Genomic DNA, 20,894 nt, shown 5'->3' on the forward strand with positions numbered 1-20,894 from the left:
GACACCCGGGACCCTTCCGGTGGTCCCGGTACAATAGCAATTACCCCTGAAACTTTCCCGATGGCCGAAACTTGACTTCCTATATATAAATCTTCACCTCCGGACCATTCCGGAACTCCTCGTGATGTCCGGGATCTCATTCGGGACTCTGAACAACTTTCGGGTTACCGTATACTAATATCTCAACAACCCTAGCATCACAGAACCTTAAGTGTGTAGATCCTACGGGTTCGGGAGACACGCAGACATGACCGAGACGACTCTCCGGTCAATAACCAACAGCGGGATCTGGATACCCATGTTGGCTCCCACATGCTCCTCAATGATCTCATTGGATGAACCATGATGTCGAGGATTCAATCAATCCCGTATACAATTCCCTTTGTCAATCGGTACGTTACTTGCCCAAGACTCGATCGTCGGTATCCCAATACCTCGTTCAATCTCATTACCGGCAAGTCACTTTACTCGTACCAGAATGCATGATCCCGTGATCAACCACTTGGTCACATTGAGCTCATTACGATGATGCATTACTGAGTGGGCCCAGAGATACCTCTCCATCATACGGAGTGACAAATCCCAGTCTCGATTCGTGCCAACCCAACAGACACTTTCGGAGATACCCGTAGTGTACCTTTATAGTCACCCAGTTACGTTGTGACGTTTGGCACACGCAAAGCACTCCTACGGTATCCGGGAGTTGCACAATCTCATGGTCTAAGGAAATGAAACTTGACATTCGGAAAATCTATAGCAAACGAACTACACGATCTTTGAGCTATGCTTAGGATTGGGTCTTGTCCATCACATCATTCTCCAAATGATGTGATCCCGTTATCAATGACATCCAATGTCCATAGTTAGGAAACCATGACTATCTTTTGATCAACGAGCTAGTCAACTAGAGGCTCACTAGGGACGTGTTGTGGTCTATGTATTCACACATGTATTACGATTTCCGGATATCACAATTATAGCATGAACAATAGACAATTATCATGAACAAAGAAATATAATAATAACCATTTTATTATTGCCTCTAGGGCATATTTCCAACAGTCTCCCACTTGCACTAGAGTCAATAACCTAGTTACATTGTGATGTATCGAACACCCATGCAGTTCTGGTGTTGATCATGTTTTGCTCTAGGGAGAGGTTTAGTCAACGGATCTTCCACATTCAGGTCCATATGTAGTTTACAAATATCTATGTCCCCATTTTGAACACTTTCACGAATGGAGTTGAAGCGACGCTTGATATGCCTGGTCTTCCTGTGAAACCTGGGCTCCTTGGCAAGGGCAATAGCTCCAGTGTTGTCACAGAAGAGAGTCGTCGGGCCCGACGCATTGGGTATGACTCCTAGGTCGGTAATGAACTCCTTCACCCAGATTGCTTCTTGTGCTGCCTCCGAGGCTGCCATGTACTCCGCTTCACATGTAGATCCCGCCACAACGCTTTGCTTGCAACTGCACCAGCTTACTGCCCCACCATTCGAAATATACACGTATTCGGTTTGTAACTTAGAGTCATCCAGATCTGTGTCGAAGCTAGCATCGACGTAACCCTTTACGACGAGCTATTCGTCACCTCCATAAATGAGAAACATATCCTTAGTCCTCTTCAGGTACTTCAGGATATTCTTGACCACTGTCCAGTGTTCCATGCCGGGATTACTTTGGTACCTTCCTACCAAACTTACGGCAAGGTTTACATCAGGTCTAGTACACAGCATAGCATACATGATAGACCCTATGGCCGAGGCATAGGGGACGACACTCATCTTTTCTCTATCTTCTGTCGTGGTCGGGCATTGAGTCGTGCTCAATCTCGTACCTTGCAATACAGGCAAGAACCCCTTCTTTGACTGATCCATATTGAAATTCTTCAATATCTTGTCAAGGTACGTACTCTGTGAAAGACCAATGAGGGGTCTCGATCTATCTCTATAGACCTTGATGCCTAATATGTAAGCAGCTTCTCCAAGATCCTTCATTGAAAAACACTTGTTCAAGTAGGCCTTTATGCTTTCCAAGAATTCTATATCATTTCCCATCAACAGTATGTCATCCACATACAATATGAGAAATGCTACAGAGCTCCCACTCACTTTCTTGTAAATGCAAGCTTCTCCATAAGTCTGTGTAAACCCAAACGCTTTGATCATCTCATCAAAACGAATGTTCCAACTCTGAGATGCTTGCACCAGCCCATAGATCGAGCGTTGGAGCTTGCACACCTTGTCAGCATTCTTAGGATCGACAAAACCTTTCGGTTGCATCATATACAATTCTTCCTTAAGGAAACCATTAAGGAATGCCGTTTTGACGTCCATTTGCCATATCTCATAATCATATAATGCAGCAATTGCTAACATGATTCGGACGGACTTCAGCTTCGCTACGGGTGAGAAAGTCTCATCGTAGTCAACCCCTTGAACTTGTCGATAACCCTTAGCGACAAGCCGAGCTTTATAGATGGTTACATTACCATCCGCGTCTGTCTTCTTCTTAAAGATCCATTTATTTTCTATGGCTCGCCGATCATCGGGCAAGTTAGTCAAAGTCCATACTTTGTTTTCATACATGGATCCTATCTTGGATTTCATGGCTTCCAGCCATTTGTCGGAATCTGGGCCCGCCATCGCTTCTTCATAGTTTGAAGGTTCACCGTTGTCTAACAACATGATTTCCAAGACAGGGTTGCCGTACCACTCTGGTGCGGAACGTGTCCTTGTGGAGCTACGAAGTTTAGTAGCAACTTGATCTGAAGTTTCATGATCATCATCATTAACTTCCTCTCTAGTCGGTGCAGGCACCTCAGGAACATTTTCCTGAGTCGCGCCACTTACAGGTTCAAGAGGTAATACTTCATCAAGTTCTACTTTCCTCCCACTTACTTCTTTCGAGAGAAACTCTTTCTCTAGAAATGATCCATTCTTGGCAACAAATATCTTGCCTTCGGATCTGAGGTAGAAGGTATACCCAATAGTTTCTTTATGGTATATTATGAAGACGCATTTTTCTGATTTGGGTTCGAGCTTTTCAGGTTGAAGTTTCTTGACATAAGCATCGCATCCCCAAACTTTTAGAAACGACAACTTAGGTTTCTTCCCAAACCATAATTCATACGGTGTTGTCTCAACGGATTTCGACGGAGCCCTATTTAAAATGAATGCGGCAGTCTCTAAAGCATAGCCCCAAAATGACAGCGGTAGATCGGTAAGAGACATCATAGATAGCACCATATCCAATAGAGTGCGATTACGACGTTCGGACACACCATTACACTGAGGTGTTCCAGGCGGCGTGAGTTGTGAAACTATTCCACATTTCCTTAAGTGCGTGCCAAATTCGTGACTCAAGTATTCTCCCCCACGATCTGATCACAAGAACTTGATTTTTCTGTCACGTTGATTCTCAACCTCACTCTGATATTCCTTGAACTTTTCAAAGGTCTCAGACTTGTGTTTCATTAAGTAGATATACCCATATCTACTCAAGTCATCGGTGAGGGTGAGAACATAAAGATAGCCACCGCGAGCCTCAACACTCATTGGACCGCACACATCAGTATGTATGATTTCCAATAAGTTGGTTGCTCGCTCCATTGTTCCTGAGAACGGAGTCTTGGTCATTTTACCCATGAGGCATGGTTCGCACGTGTCAAATGATTCGTAATCAAGAGACTCCAAAAGTCCATCTGCATGGAGCTTCTTCATGCGTTTGACACCTATGTGACCAAGGCGGAAGTGCCACAAGTATGTGGGACTATCATTATCAACCTTACATCTTTTCGTATTCACACTATGAATATGTGTAACATTACGCTCGAGATTCATTAAGAATAAACCATTCACCAGCGGAGCATGACCATGAAACATATCTCTCATATAAATAGAACAACCATTATTCTCGGATTTAAATGAGTAGCCATCTCGAATTAAATGAGATCCTGATATAATGTTCATGCTCAAAGCTGGTACTAAATAACAATTATTGAGGTTTAAAACTAATCCCGTAGGTAAATGTAGAGGTAGCGTGCCGACGGCGATCACATCGACCTTGGAACCATTCCCGACGTGCATCGTCACCTCGTCCTTTGCCAGTCTCCGCTTATTCTGCAGCTCCTGCTTTGAGTTACAAATGTGAGCAACCGCACCGGTATCAAATACCCAGGAGCTACTACGAGTACTGGTAAGGTACACATCAATTACATGTATATCACATATACCTTTAGTGTTGCCGACCTTCTTGTCTGCTAAGTATTTGGGGCAGTTCCGCTTCCAGTGACCACTTCCCTTGCAATAAAAACACTCAGTCTCAGGCTTGGGTCCATTCTTTGACTTCTTCCCGGCAGCTTGCTTACCGGGCGCGGCAACTCCCTTGCCGTCCTTCTTGAAGTTCTTTTTACCCTTGCCTTTCTTGAACTTAGTGGTTTTATTCACCATCAACACTTGATGTTCCTTTTTGATTTCCACCTCCGCTGATTTCAGCATTGAATATACCTCAGGAATGGTCTTTTCCATCCCATGCATATTGAAGTTCATCACAAAGCTCTTGTAGCTCGGTCGAAGCGACTGAAGGATTCTGTCAATGACCGCGTCATCCGGGAGATTAACTCCCAGCTGAGTCAAGCAGTTATGCAACCCAGACATTTTGAGTATGTGCTCACTAACAGAACTATTTTCCTCCATCTAACAACTGAAGAACTTGTCGGAGACTTCATATCTCTTGACCCGGGCATGAGCTTGGAAAACCATTTTCAGCTCTTCGAACATCTCATATGCTCCATGTCTCTCAAAACGCTTTTGGAGCCCCAACTCTAAGCTGTAAAGCATGCCGCACTGAACGAGGGAGTAATCATCAGCACGTGACTGCCAAGCGTTCATAACGTCTTGGTTCTCTGGGATGGGTGCGTCACCTAGCGGTGCTTCTAGGACATAATCATTCTTGGCAGCTATGAGGATGATACTCAGGTTCCGGACCCAGTCCGTATAGTTGCTGCCATCATCTTTCAGCTTGGTTTTCTCTAGGAATGTGTTGAAGTTGAGGGCAACATTAGCATGGGCCATTTGATCTACAAGACATAGTGTAAAGATTTTAGACTAAGTTCATGATAATTAAGTTCATATAATCAAATTATTCAATGAACTCCCACTCAGATAGACATCCCTCTAGTCATCTAAGTGAAACATGATCCGAGTCAACTAGGCCGTGTCTGATCATCACGTGAGACGGACTAGTCAACATCGGTGAACATCTTCATGTTGATTGTATCTTCTATACGACTCATGCTCGACCTTTCGGTCTTCTGTGTTCCGAGGCCATGTCTGTACATGCTAGGCTCGTCAAGTCAACCTAAGTGTATTGCGTGTGTAAATCTGGCTTACACCCGTTGTATTCAAATGTTAGAATCTATCACACCCGATCATCACGTGGTGCTTTGAAACAATGAACCTTCGCAACGGTGCACAGTTAGGGGGGACACTTTCTTGAAATTATTACGAGGGATCATCTTATTTAAGCTACCGTCCTTCTAAGCAAATAAGATGTAAAACATGATAAACATCACATGCAATCAAATAGTGACATGATATGGCCAATATCATTTGCTCCTTTTGATCTCCATCTTCGGGGCTCCATGATCATCGTTGTCACCGGCATGACACAATGATCTCCATCATCGTGTCTTCTTGAAGTTGTCTCGTCATCTATTACTTCTACTACTATGGCTAACACTTTAGAAATAAAGTAAAGTAATTACATGACGTTTATGTTGACATGCAGGTCATAAATAAATTAAGAAAACTCCTATGGCTCCTGCCGATTGTCATACTCATCGACATGCAAGTCGTGATTCCTATTACAAGAACATGTTCAATCTCATACGTCACATATATCATTCATCACATCCTTTTGGCCATATCACATCACACGGCACATGCTGCAAAAACAAGTTAGACGTCCTCTAATTGTTGTTGCAAGTTTTTACATGGCTGCTATAGGTTTCTAGCAAGAATGTTTCTTACCTACGCCAAAACGACAACGTGATATGCCAATTTCTATTTACCCTTCATAAGGACCCTTTTCATCGAATCCGATCTGACTAAAGTGGGAGAGACAGACACCCGCCAGCCACCTTATGCAACTAGTGCATGTCAATCGGTGGAACCAGTCTCACGTAAGCGTACGTGTAAGGTCGGTCCAGGCCGCTTCATCCCACGATGCCGCCGAATCAAGATAAGACTAGTAACGGCAAGTAAATTGACAATATCGATGCCCACAACTACTTTGTGTTCTACTCGTGCATAGAAACTACGCATAGACCTAGCTCATGATGCCACTGTTGGGGAACGTAGCAGAATTTTAAAATTTTCTACTCATCACCAAGATCAATCTATGGAGTCATCTAGCAACGAGGGAGAGGGGAGTGCATCTACATACCCTTGTAGATCGTGAGCGGAAGCGTTCAAGAGAACGGGGTTGATGGAGTCGTACTCGTCGTGATCCAAATCACTGATGACCTAGCGCCGAACAGACGGCACCTCCGCGTTCAACACACGTACGGTTGGGAAGAAGTCTCCTCCAACTTGATCCAGCAAGGGGGAAGGAGAGGTTGATGGAGATCCAATAGCACAACGGCGTGGTGCTGGAAGCAACGGTGATCTCGGCAGGGCTTCGCCAAGCTCAGGGAGAGGGAGGAGTGTCACGGGAGGGAGAGGGAGGCGCCAGGGGCTAGGGTGCGGCTGCCCTCCCTCCCCCCACTATATATAGGACCCCAGGGGGCGCTGGCCCTAGGAGATGCAATCTCCAAGGGGGGCGGCGGCCAAGGAGGGTGGAGTGCCCCCCAAGCCAAGTGGGGCGCCCCCACCCCTAGGGTTTCCAACCCTAGGTGCAGGGGAGGCCCATGGCGGGGCGCACCAGCCCACTAGGGGCTGGTTCCCCTCCCACTTCAGCCCATGGGCCCCTCCAGGATAGGTGGCCCCACCTGGTGGACCCCCGGGACCCTTTCGGTGGTCCCGGTACAATACCGATTACCCCCGAAACTTTCCCGATGGCCGAAACTTGACTTCCTATATATAAATCTTCACCTCCGGACCATTACGGAACTCCTCGTGACGTCCGGGATCTCATCCAGGACTCCAAACAACTTTCGGGTTACCCTATACTAATATCTCAACAACCCTAGCGTCACCGAACCTTAAGTGTGTAGACCCTACGGGTTCGGGAGACACGCAGACATGACCGAGACGACTCTCCGGTCAATAACCAACAGCGGGATCTGGATACCCATGTTGGCTCCCACATGCTCCTCGATGATCTCATCGGATGAACCACGATGTCGAGGATTCAATCAATCCCGTATACAATTCCCTTTATCAATCGGTATGTTACTTTCCCGAGACTCGATCGTCGGTATCCCAATACCTCGTTCAATCTTGTTACCGGCAAGTCACTTTACTTGTACCGCAATGCATGATCCCGTGATCAACCACTTGGTCACATTGAGCTCATTATGATGATGCATTACCGAGTGGGCCCAGAGATACCTCTCCGTCATACGGAGTGACAAATCCCAGTCTCGATTCGTGCCAACCCAACAGACACTTTCAAAGATACCCGTAGTGTACCTTTATAGTCACCCAGTTACGTTGTGACGTTTGGCACACCCAAAGCACTCCTACGGTATCCGGGAGTTGCACAATCTCATGGTCTAAGGAAATGATACTTGACATTCAGAAAAGCTATAGCAAACAAACAACATGACCTTTGAGCTATGCTTAGGATTGGGTCTTGTCCATCACATCATTCTCCTAATGATGTGATCTCGCTATCAATGACATCCAATGTCCATAGTCAGGAAACCATGACTATCTTTTGATCAACGAGCTAGTCAACTAGAGGCTCACTAGGGACGTGTTGTGGTCTATGTATCACACATGTATTACGATTTCCGGATAACACAATTATAGCATGAACAATAGACAATTATCATGAACAAAGAAATATAATAATAACCATTTTATTATTGCCTCTAGGGCATATTTCCAACAATGCCTACATTACATTGATGAACTGGAGCTAGTTCTGTGTCACCCTAGGTTATGACTGTTACATGATGAACCGCATCCAGCATAATTCTCCATCACTGATCCATTGCCTACGAGCTTTCCATATATTGTCCTTTGCTTATTTACTTTTTCATTGCTATTGCTATCATCACTACAAAATACCAAATACATTACTTTTGCTATCGTTACCACTACTATCATATTACTTTGCTACTAAACACTGTACTGCAGATATTAAGTTATCCAGGTGTGGTTGAATTGACAACTCAACGGCTAATACTTGAGAATATTCTGTGGCTCCCCTTGTGTCGAATCAATAAATTTGGGTTGAATACTCTACCCTCGAAAACGGTTGTGATCCCCTATACTTGTGGGTTATCAAGACTATTTTCTGGTGCCGTTGCCGGGGACCATAACTCTATTCTTTGAGTCACTTGGGATTTATATCTGCATATCATTATGAAGAACTTGAAAGACGCGAAAACAAAAATTTATCCCTCAACTATGAGGGGAGGTAAGGAACTTCCATCTAGCTCTGCACTTGATTCACCTTCTGTTTTGAGTAAGCTTGCGACACCTAAACCTGCTTCTGCTATTAATTCTGATATGTCGCATATTATTGATGATGACACTTCTGCTATGCATGATACTTATGATGAAACTACTTCTATGCTTGATACTACTGTGCCACTTGGTGAATTTCTTGATGAACAACTTGCTAGGGCTAGAGAGAATGAAATTATTGAAACTGATAATATTGTTGAAAGTGAGGATGAAGGCTCTCCTAATAAATATGAATTACCTGTTGTGCCTGAGGGCTATGTTATGGATGAAGAAACTAAAAGAGACTTTCTTGCTTGCAATGATAGAAGTGATCTTAAGAAATTATTAGCTAAGCTTAAACAAAAAACTCTGAATGCTAGAATGAAATATGATCCTGCTTATGCTACTTCACCTATCTTTGTTACTGATATAATTACTTTGGTTGAATCTGATCCTTTTTATGGCTATGAATCTGAAACTATTGTGGCACATCTTACTAAATTAAATGATATAGCCACCCTGTTCACTAATGATGAGAGAACTCGCTGCTTTTATATCCTTAAAATATTTCCTTTCTCATTAAAGGGTGATGCTAAGATATGGTTTAATTCTCTTGATCCTGGTTGTGTGTGTAGTCCCCGGGATATGATTTGTTACTTCTCTGCTAAATATTTCCCTGCTCATAAGAAACAAGCTGCCTTAAGGGATATATATATATATATATAATTTTGTGCAAATTGAAGAAGAGAGTCTCCCACAAGCTTGGTGGAGGCTTCTCCAATTACTTAATGCTTTTCCTGATCACCCTCTTAAGAAAAATGAAATACTTGATATCTTTTATGATGGACTAACCGATGCTTCCAGAGATTACCTAGATAGTTGTGCTGGTTCTGTTTTCAGGGAAAGAACACCAGATGGAGCTGAAATTCTATTGAATAATATGTTGACAAATGAAAATAATTGGACACTTCCTAAGCCAGCTCCTGAGCCTATTCCTAAACCAACTCCGAAGAAAAGAGGTGTTCTATTTCTCAGTCCTGAAGATATGCAAGAGGCAAAGAAATCTATGAAAGAAAAGGGTATTAAAGCTGAAGATGTTAAGAATTTACCTCCTATTGAAGAAATACATGGTCTTAATTTACCACCTGTTGAAGAAACATATGATCTTAATCCATCACCTATTGAAGAAACACATGGTCTTGATAACCCGACACAGGTAGTAAAGGTAAATTCCCTCTATATATATGATAAAGCTGAAACCCCTCCTACTAAGTTTGCTAGCCAATGTTTGGATGAGTTTGATAACTTTATGGTTAAGCAAGAAGACTTCAATGCTTATTTTGGTAGACAATTGAAACAAAATGCTTATATGATTGAACACTTGGGTGATTATATGCCTAGAGTTAAAGGTGAACTTAAACTCATTAGTAAACATGCTTCTATGGTTACCACTCAAGTAGAACAAGTACTTAAAGCTCAGAATGATTTGCTCAATGAATTAAATAGTAAGAAAAATGATAATGCTGTTAGAGTTATGACTAGAGGTGGTAAAATGACCCAGGAACCTTTGTGTCCTGAGGGCTATCCTAAGAGAATTGAGCAAGATTCTCAGAGAAATAATATAGATGCACCTAGTCCTTCTAAAAGGAAGAAAAAGATAAATGATAGGACTTTGCATGCTTCTAGTGACCTATTGCTGAAACACCTAAGAATCCCAATGATATTTCTATTTCTGATGCTGAAGCACAATCTGGTAATGAACATGAAACTAGTGATAATGTTAATGATGATGTTCATGTTGATGCTCAACCTAGTAATGATAATGATATAGAAATTGAACCTGCTGTAGATCTTGATAACCCACAATCAAATAATCAATGTTATGATAAGAAAGACTTTGTTGCTAGGAAGCACGGTAAAGAAAGAGAACCTTGGGTTCAGAAACCCATGCCTTTTCCTCCCAAACCATCCAAGAAAAAGGATGATGAGGATTTTGAGCGCTTTGCTAAAATGATTAGACCTATCTTTTTGCGTATGCGATTAACTGATATGCTCAAAATGAATCCTTATACTAAGTATATGAAAGATATTGTTACTAATAAAAGAAAGATACCGAAAGCTGAAATTTCCACCATGATTGCTAATTATACTTTTAAGGGTGGAATACCTAAGAAACTAGGAGATCTAGGAGTACCAACTATACCATGCTCCATTAAAAGAAATTATGTTCAAACTACTTTATGTGATCTTGGAGCCGGTGTTAGTGTTATGCCTCTGTCTTTATATCATAGACTTGATTTGAATAAGTTGACACCTACTGAAATATCTTTGCAAATGGCTGATAAATCAACTGCTATACCTGTCGGTGTGAGGATGTGCCTGTTGTGGTTGCAAACGTTACTATTTTAACGGACTTTGTTATTCTTGGTATTCCTGAGGACGATAGTATGTCTATTATTCTTGGAAGACCCTTTTTGAATACTGCAGGGGCTGTTATTGATTGCACCAAAGGCAATGTCACTTTTCATGTTAATGGTAATGAGCATACGGTACACTTTCCGAGGAAACAACCTCAAGTTCATAGTATAAACTCTATTGGAAAAATTTCAACAATCGCTATTGGAGGTTTTGGATTTCCTCTTCCTACTGTCAAGAAGAAATATAATATTCTTATTGTTGGGGATGTGCATATCCCCGTTGAGGTAACCTAGTGTTATTCGAAAATTTTCCGGTCCCATGTTATTCGGAATGAGTTTTTAACAAGACTTGATCAACCTTGTTAGTGGATTCCTTTTTGATGAGCATGAGATGGATGAATTTAGAAAACAGAACTCTCTATACCCTCCTTTTACTTTCTTTTATTTATATTAAATAAAGCAAAAATAATAATTTCTGTCTATTTTCTAATTATTCGTGCAATATAAAAATACCCCGAAAATAAAAGTTCTCCAAATGCCCTGAAATTTAAATATGATTTTTCCTGGAATATTTGAGAATATCTAGCACTGAGAACACAGCAGTGGGAGCAAGCACCTGCCTCGTGGGCCCATGGTGGCTCCCCTCCACTTATTCCTGCACCCATACACTTCTTCTTCCTCCCACAAACATCACTATCCAACTCAAGCATGAGTTCTAGCTCATTTTGCTGCGATTTTTTATCTCCTTGCTCAAAGCACCTCTTCCAAAACTGCTTTGGGGGATTGTTCCTTGGTATGTGACTCCTCCATTGGTCCAATTAGTTTTTGTTCTAGTGCTTTATTCATTGCAAATTTGTGCTGCCTAGGTGACCATGTTCTTGAGCTTGCATGTCAAATTTATATGGTTCCAGGTAGTTCTAATGCATGATATAGGCTCTAGGCACTTGTAGGAGTAGTTGCTATCAATTTTGTTGAGTTTGGTTTACTTTTATTTGAAGTTACTAAAAAATTCAGAAATTTTTCAGAAGAAGAAATATGTTCAGGAAAATGTACCAAGGTGGTTCTTCAAGGAAGCAAGGACCCAGGCTTGCAATGCGTGAAGTTGATGATGAGCCACGAAGGGATGCTCCAGTGCGGCCTTGTGAGTGGCCTTCAGAGGATTTCATGGATCGAGCAGAAATTAAGGAAGAATTTAACGCATATTTGCGTAACGCTGATCTTGTGAGCTTCGAGGCAGAAAAGTGCTGCCAGTACCACTATCTCACTAGTTTCTTTGTGAGGAGGTTTGAATTTTCATCTTCATGCAATTCTCGAACTGTCCTGTTTGATCTTTATGAAAATTCTTATACTATGGACTTAGAGGATTTTACCACTGCTTGCAAACTTCCACAATGGGGTAGTACTAGTGAACCTCGCAAATCTGAGTTTAGAGATTTTCTTGCTAGTATAACTGTGGGGGAATCTAGAGATATAGCACAAGCTACCATAGGGAGCATTCATTTTCCTGCTATACATTATTTCGCTCTCTTCATAGGTAGGTGCATAAATGGTAAAGCTGAAGCATGTCATATGTGTGTCCCTGACCTCAGTATTCTTAGGAGTGCTGTGTCAGGAGATAAGTCTTATAATTTGGGAGCCATTGTTGCACGTAGGTTGCATCATAATAGATTTAGTGGAGATTTCTTCAGTGGAATTTATGCAACCCGTATAGCTAATTTTCTTGGTATAACCATTCGTGAGGATGATATTAAGTTGCCTCCTGCTTATTTGGATTATGAGGCTATGGTTCATCATCATTTTGTTGAGAGGAACGATCAGTCCTTCCAGTATTGACTAATCTTTGACAGACAACACACCGATCACGTCGCTCTCCCTGCTTCTACTTTCTTTGACTTTCAGGCAAAGGGAGATATTTTATAACTAGAGAGGAGACGGAAGAGTATAAGAGGAGGGCTGAGATAGCTCGCCTCCAAGCTGCAACCCACGATGCAATGACTGTTGCATCTCAGTACGACCCCAGCTACAACTTTGGATATCCGCCAGGCCATCTGTGGCATTAGACTAACTTAGGGCAAAAGCCTACGCTTGGGGGAGTACGTATTTCCCACCGACATTACATTTTTGTTCACACACTCATTGCTAGTTGTCGGTGCTCATACTTTTTCATTGCATCATCCATGCTAGTTTATTTCCTTTTTATGCTTTTTCTTGTGTGTTTAATAAACCTTAAGAAAAAACCAAAAAAAAATTAGTTGTAGCCTTTAATTAGTTTACTTTCCATGCTTGTAGTAGTAACTAAAAAGAAAACCCAAAAAGATTTCCTGTTCTTCTTTTAGTTGTTGGGAGCTTTCCCGTGTAAATAGTTTTATTTCTTTTCTTTGGGGGTTGATAGGAGAAGACCATAATTAAATTGTTAAAGTGGCTCTTGTATGCATTATTGCTGATCTGACAAAAGAGTCCATATTGCCTTGTCTTCTATTGTTTATTGAATGCTCGCAGATTCCAGCTTAGTCCAATGCACGCGCACTATTATTATTATTATTCACATAATTCGGTCGTGCAAGTGAAAGGCAATTATGACGATATATGATGGACCGATTAAGATGGGAGAAGCTGGTATGAACTTGACCTCTCTTGTTTTTGTAAATATGATTAGTTCATCGTTCCTGATTCAGCCTATTATGAATAAACATGTTTGCAATGACAATTAGAGATTATAGTTGCTTATGCCATGCTTAATTAGCTAGGAGCATATAATGGTTTACCTTGCATGTCAACATGCTATTAAATGGTTGTGATGTGGTATGATAGGGTGGTATCCTCTTTTGAACGATTCGAGTGGCTTGACTTGGCACATGTTCACACATGTAGTTGAAACAAAATCAACATAGCCTCTACGATATTTATGTTCATGGTGCATTATATCCTACTCATGCTTGCATTCGGTGTTGATTAATTTTAATGCATGTTCATGACTATTGTCTCTCTCTAGCTGGTCGCTTCCCAGTCTTTTCTAGCCTTCACCTGTACTAAGCGGGAATACTGCTTGTGCATCCAATCCCATAAACCCCAAAGTTATTCCATATGAGTCCACCATACCTACCTATATACGGTATTTACCTGCCATTCCAAGTAAATTTGTATGTGCCAAACTCTAAACCTTCAAATAAACATTCTGTTTTGTATGCTCGAATAGCTCAGGTATCAACTAGGGCTGTCCGTATCTTCCATGTTAGGCGAGTTATTCTCAAGAGTGGACTCCGCTCCTCACTCACGAGAAAATGGCTGGTCACCGGGATGCCCAGTCCCATGCTTTATGCAAATGAAATCAAAATAACTGCAAACAAAACTCCCCCTGGGACTGTTGTTAGTTGGAGGCACTCGTTGTTTCGAGCAAGCAATGGATTGATGCTTGTTGGTGGAGGGGGAGTATAAACTTTACCATTCTATTTGGGAACCGCCTATAATGTGTGTAGCACGGAAGATATCGCCATCTCTTGGTTGTTATGTTGACAATGAAAGTATACCGCTCAAAATATTATTCATATCTATTTCAAAACCGAGCTCTGGCACCTCTACAAATCCCTTCTTCCCTCTGCGAAGGGCCTATCTATTTACTTTTATGTTGAGTCATCTTCCTCTTATTAAAAAGCACCAGTTGGAGAGCACCACTGTCATTTGCATTCATTACTGTTAGTTTACATTGAGTATGACTTGACTGGATCTCTTTTACCATGAATTACAATGTCTAGTCAGTCCTTGATCTTTAAAGGTGCTCTGCATTTATGTTTTGCGGTCTTAGAAAGGGCTAGTGAGATACCATCTTGTTATATCATATCATGATTGTTTTGAGAAAGTGTTGTCATCCGAGATTTATTATTATTGCTTGCTAGTTGATTATGTCATTGATATGAGAAAACATGAGACCTAAATGTTATTGTGAATATGGTTAGTTCATAATCTTTGCTGAAAACTTGAATGCTGGCTTTACACATTTACAGCAACAAGAATAAACAGAGTTTGTAAAAGTTTTTCTTTATCACTTTCAGTTTATCAACTGGATTGCTTGAGGACAAGTATAGGTTTAAGCTTGGGGGAGTTGATACGTCTCCGTCGTATCTACTTTTCCAAACACTTTTTCCCTTGTTTTGGACTCTAACTTGCATGAGTTGAATGGAACTAACCCGGACTGACGTTGTTTTCAGCAGAATTTCCATGGTGATATATTTGTGCAGAAACAAAAGTTCTCGGAATGACCTGAAAATCAACGGAGAATTATTTTGGAATATATAAAAATACTGGAAGGAAGATCCACCTCAGGGGGGCCTCTGATGACCCGCAAGTGTAGGGGATCTATCGTAGCTTTTCGATAAGTAAGAGTGTCAAACCCAACTAGGAGCAGAAGGAAATGATAAGCAGTTTTCAGTAAGGTATTCTCTGCAAGCAGTGAAATTATCGGTAACAGATAGTTTTGTGATAATGTAATTTGTAACAAGTAGCAAGTAATAAAAGTAAATAAGGTGCAGCAAGATGGCACAATACTTTTTTTAGCAAAGGACAAGCCTGGACAAACTCTTATATGAAGGAAAGTACTCCTGAGGACACCTGGGAATTATCGTCAAGCTAGTTTTCATCACGTTCATATGATTCACGTTCGGTACTTTGATAATTTGATATGTTGGTGGACCGGTGCTTGGGTACTATCCTTACTTGGACAAGCATCCCACTTATGATTAACTCATATTGCAAGCATCCGCAACTACAACAGAAGTATTAAGGTAAACCTAACCATAGCATGAAACATATGGATCCAAATCAGCCCCTTACAAAGCAACGCATAAACTAGGGTTTAAGCTTCTGTCACTCTAGCAACCCATCATCTACTTATTACTTCCCAATGCCTCCCCCTAGGCCCAAACAATGGTGAAGTGTCATGTAGTCGACGTTCACATGACACCACTAGAGGGATGACAACATACATCTCATCAAAATATCAAACGAATACCAAATTCACATCACTACTAATAGCAAGACTTCTCCCATGTCCTCAGGAACAAACGTAACTACTCACAAAGCATATTCATGTTCATAATCAGAGGGGTATTAATATGCATAATGGATCTGAACATATGATATTCCACCAAGTAAACCAACTAGCATCAACTACAAGGAGTAATCAACACTACTAGCAACCCACAGGTACCAATCTGAGGTTTGGATACAAAGATTTGATACAAGAGATGAACTAGGGTTTGAGATGAGATGGTGTTGGTGAAGATGTTGATGGAGATTGACCCCCTCCGAATGAGAGGATCGTTGGTGATGAAGATGGTGATGATTTCCCCCTCCCGGAGGGAAGTTTCGCCGGCAGAACAGCTCCGCCAGAGCCCTAGATTGGTTCCGCCAAGGTTCTGCCTCGTGGCGGCGGAGTCTCGTCCCGAAAGCTTGCTTATGATTTTTTTCTCAACGAAAGACTCCATATAGCAGAAGATGGACATCGGAGGGCCACCAGGGGGCCCACGAGGCAGGGGGCACGCCCAGGGGGTAGGGCGCGCCCCCCACCCTCGTGGCCAGGGTGTGGCCCCCCTTTGGAACTTCTTGCGCTTAGTATTTTTTATATATTCTGGAAATAACTTCCGTGAAGTTTCAGGACTTTTGAAGCTGTGCAGAATAGGTCTATAATATTTGCTCCTTTTCCAGCCCAGAATCCCAGCTGCCGGCATTCTCCCTCTTCATGTAAACCTTGTAAAATAAGAGAGAATAGGCATAAGTATTGTGACATAATGTGTAATAACAACCCATAATGCAGTAAATATCGATATAAAAGCTTGATGCAAAATGGACGTATCAACTCCCCCAAGCTTAGACCTCGCTTGTCCTCAAGGGAAAGCAGAAATCGAAAAATATGTCCACATGTTTAGAGAGAGAGGTGTCGATAAAAATGAAATACGGACATGAGGGCATCATGATCATTCTTAGAACAGCAACATATATTTATATTGTCATATGATCTCTTATGCTAAAGTAACAATTCAATCACAATTTCAAGTATGAATCATAAACTTCAATGAGAACCAACAAACTCTAATCTCAGTCATTGAGGCAATTGCAATTTATCATAACATACGAAAGAGTCAATATAAGAGCTTTTCAGCAAGTCCACATACTCAACCATCTTTTAGCCTTTCACAATTGCTAACACTCACGCAATATTTATGGGTATAGAGTTTTAATCGGGCACAGAGAAAGCTAGGGGCTTATAGTTTTGCCTCCCAATGTTTTACCTCAAGGGTAATGTCAACAATAGTAGTTCATGAAAACTCACATCCAATTAGCTATATATATCAGGATCTTTCAAACACATTGTGCTTGCCAAAGGATAAAATGTAAAAAGGAAAGGTGAAGATCACCATGACTCTTATGTGAGGTAGAAGATAAAAGTAAAAGATAGGCCCTTCGCAAAGGGAAGAAGAGGTTGTCATGCGCTTTTATGGTTGGATGCACAAAATCTTAATGCAAAAGAACGTCACTTTATATTGCCACTTGTGATATGGACCTTTATTATGCAATCTGTCGCTTTTATTTCTTCCATATCACAAGTTCGTATAAAGCTTATTTTCTTCGCACTAATAAGTCATACATATTTAGAGAGCAATTTTTATTGCTTGCACCGATGACAACTTACTTGAAGGATCTTACTCAATCCATAGGTAGATATGGTGGACTCTCATGGCAAAACTGGGTTTAGGGATATTTGGAAGCACAAGTAGTATCTCTACTTGATGCAAAGAAATTGGCTAGAAAGAGAGGGAAAGGCAAGCTCAACATGTTGGATGATCCATGACAATATAATTTATCTCAGATGAAAGAAAACATAACCCATTACGTTGTCTTCCTTGTCCAATGTCAACTCTTAGCATCATACTTTAATGAGTGCTCACAATCATAAAATATGTCCAAGATAGTATATTTATATGTGAACCTCTCTTTCTTTATTACTTCTTATTAATTGCAACGATGACCAAAACTATGTTTGTCAACTCACAACAACTTTTATTCATCATACTCTTATATGTGAAGTCATTACTCTCCATAAGATCCATATGATCTCTTTGTTTCTTTTTATTCTTTCTCTTTTTATTTTATTCCTCATGATCATAGAAAAATAATCAAGCCCTTGACTCAGCACTAATATTTATTATATAGCTCATGGACTCGATTACATAGAGGGATCATAAAGCAAAACTCATAATTAGACCATACTAAAACTTTATTCTACTAGATCAAGATATTATCAAAAGGATCGTACTAAGAAAAAGGTAAAGATAAAAGTGATGGTGATACGATACCGGGGCACTCCCCCAAGCTTGGCAGTTGCCAAGGGGAGTGCCCATACCCGTGTGATTATATTTCTTTCTTTGTTGGTGAAGAAGGTGGAGTTGTTGATGATGGATAGTCGCACATCGAGCGTAAGAGGTCCTCCAACTTGCGGATAATGCCCTTGAGTGCGATGATATGCTCCTTCAACAAAGTATTTTCACGTGTGAGATACTTGTTTTGTATACGAGCTAACTCAATCATCTTGAAAGCTTCGATCTCAGTTGGGGTAAGAAGATTGTGATCAAGTTGAAGGATGTCTTCTGCTGCCAGAACTTGGTCCTCCATGGCCTTCTTAATGCCTTCATCCTTTTTGATCTCCATAGGTTCTTCCCTCTTCAGTTCTATCTTAATTAGCCAAGCATCATTGTCACCATTGTTGGAGGAGGGGGACGACATGATGCCTGGCCTTGACAACCCTGACAGAAAACAGCTCGAAACAAGAACAGGAGATATTTGCGTGATACGGTGGTCAAAACCTTCGGGAGATTATATAATGAATTTTTACCGACCGAAAGAAGTATCGTGCAAGAAAACAGAGTCCGGAGAGCACACGAGGTGCCCACGAGGCAGGGGGCGCGCCCAGGGGGGTAGGGCGCACCTCCCACCCTCGTGGAAGCCTCGTATCCTTCCCGGACTGCTTCTTATTTTCCTATTTTCTTAAATATTCCAAAACGAAGAAATATTGCCATTAGAACTGTTTTGGGGTCGGTTTACTTACCGTACCATGTACCTATTCCTATTGCCATTAGAAAGTGTCCCTTATGTATTTCTCCTGGGTTCCGGTTTCAATAACATTAATTTCAACATTTAAGGGGTTACCTGAGATATAATGTTTGATTCTTTGACCGTTCACCACCCTCGGATTTGTGCCTTCGAAGTTGTTGATTTTTATGGCACCGGAACGATAGACCTCCTCGATAACGTAAGGACCTTCCCATTTGGAGAGAAGTTTGCCTGCAAAAATTCTTAAACGAGTTGTATAGCAATACAAAATCACCTACATTGAACTCACGCTTTTGTATCCTTTTATCATGCCATCTTTTAACTTTTTCTTTAAACAGCTTGGCATTCTCATAGGCCTGGGTTCTCCATTCATCAAGTGAGCTAATGTCGAATAACCTCTTCTCACCGGCAAGTTTGAAATCATAATTGAGCTCTTTAATGGCCCAATATGCCTTATGTCTAGCTCAAGAGGTAAGTGACATGCTTTACCATAAACCATTTTATACGAAGAAATACCCATAGGGTTTTTATATGCAGTTCTATAGGCCCATAATGCATCATCAAGTTTCTTGGACCAATTCTTTCTAGATCTATTAACAGTTTTTTGCAAGATTAATTTGAGCTCTCTATTACTCAATTCTACTTGACCACTAGATTGTGGGTGATAAGGAGATGCAATTCTATGATTAACATCATACTTAGCAAGCATTTTATGAAAGGCACCATGAATAAAGTGTGAACCACCATCAGTCATTAAGTATCTAGGGACTCCAAACCTCGGAGAAATAACTTCTTTAAGCATCATAATAGAGGTGTTATGATCAGCACTACTAGTTGGAATAGCTTCTGCCCACTTAGTAACGTAATCAACAGCAACTAAAATATGTGTATACCCATTAGAGGAAGGAAATGGTCCCATATAATCAAATCCCCAAACATCAAATGGTTCAATAACAAGTGAATAATTCATAGGCATTTCTTGACGTTTACTAATATTACCAATTCTTTGACATTCATCACAAGACAAGACAAACTTACGGGCATCCTTGAAGAGAGTAGGCCAATAAAAACCGGATTGCAATACCTTATGTGCAGTTCTATCTCCAGCATGGTGTCCTCCATAAGCCTCGGAGTGACACTTGCGTAGGATATGTTCCTGTTCATGCTCAGGTACACAACGTCTAATAATACCATCTACTCCTTCTTTATAAAGATGTGGGTCATCCCAAAAGTAATGTCTCAAATCATAGAAGAACTTTTTCTTTTGCTGGTATGTGAAACTAGGTGGTATAAATTTAGCAATAATATAATTAGCATAATCAGCATACCATGGAGCAGTTCGAGAAGCATTTTTGACATTTAATTGTTCATCAGGAAAGCTATCATCAATAGGTAGTGGGTCATCAAGAACATTCTCTAACCTAGACAAGTTGTCTGCAACGGGGTTCTCAGCTCCCTTTCTATCAATAATATGCAAATCAAATTCTTGTAGCAAGAGAACCCATCTAATAAGTCTAGGTTTAGCATCTTTATTTTCCATAAGGTATTTAATAGTAGCATGATCAGTGTGAATAGTTACTTTAGAATCAACAATATAAGGTCTGAACTTATCACAAGAAAAAACAACTGCTAAAAAATTCTTTTTCAGTAGTAGCACAATTTCTCTGGGCATTGTCTAGAGTTTTACTGGCATATGGAATAACATTTAATTTCTTATCAACTCTTTGCCCTAGAACAGCACCCACAGCATAATCACT

The sequence above is a fragment of the Triticum urartu genome, chromosome 6 (genome assembly GCF_003073215.2).
Source record: "Triticum urartu cultivar G1812 chromosome 6, Tu2.1, whole genome shotgun sequence".
Taxonomy (NCBI): Eukaryota; Viridiplantae; Streptophyta; class Magnoliopsida; order Poales; family Poaceae; genus Triticum; species Triticum urartu.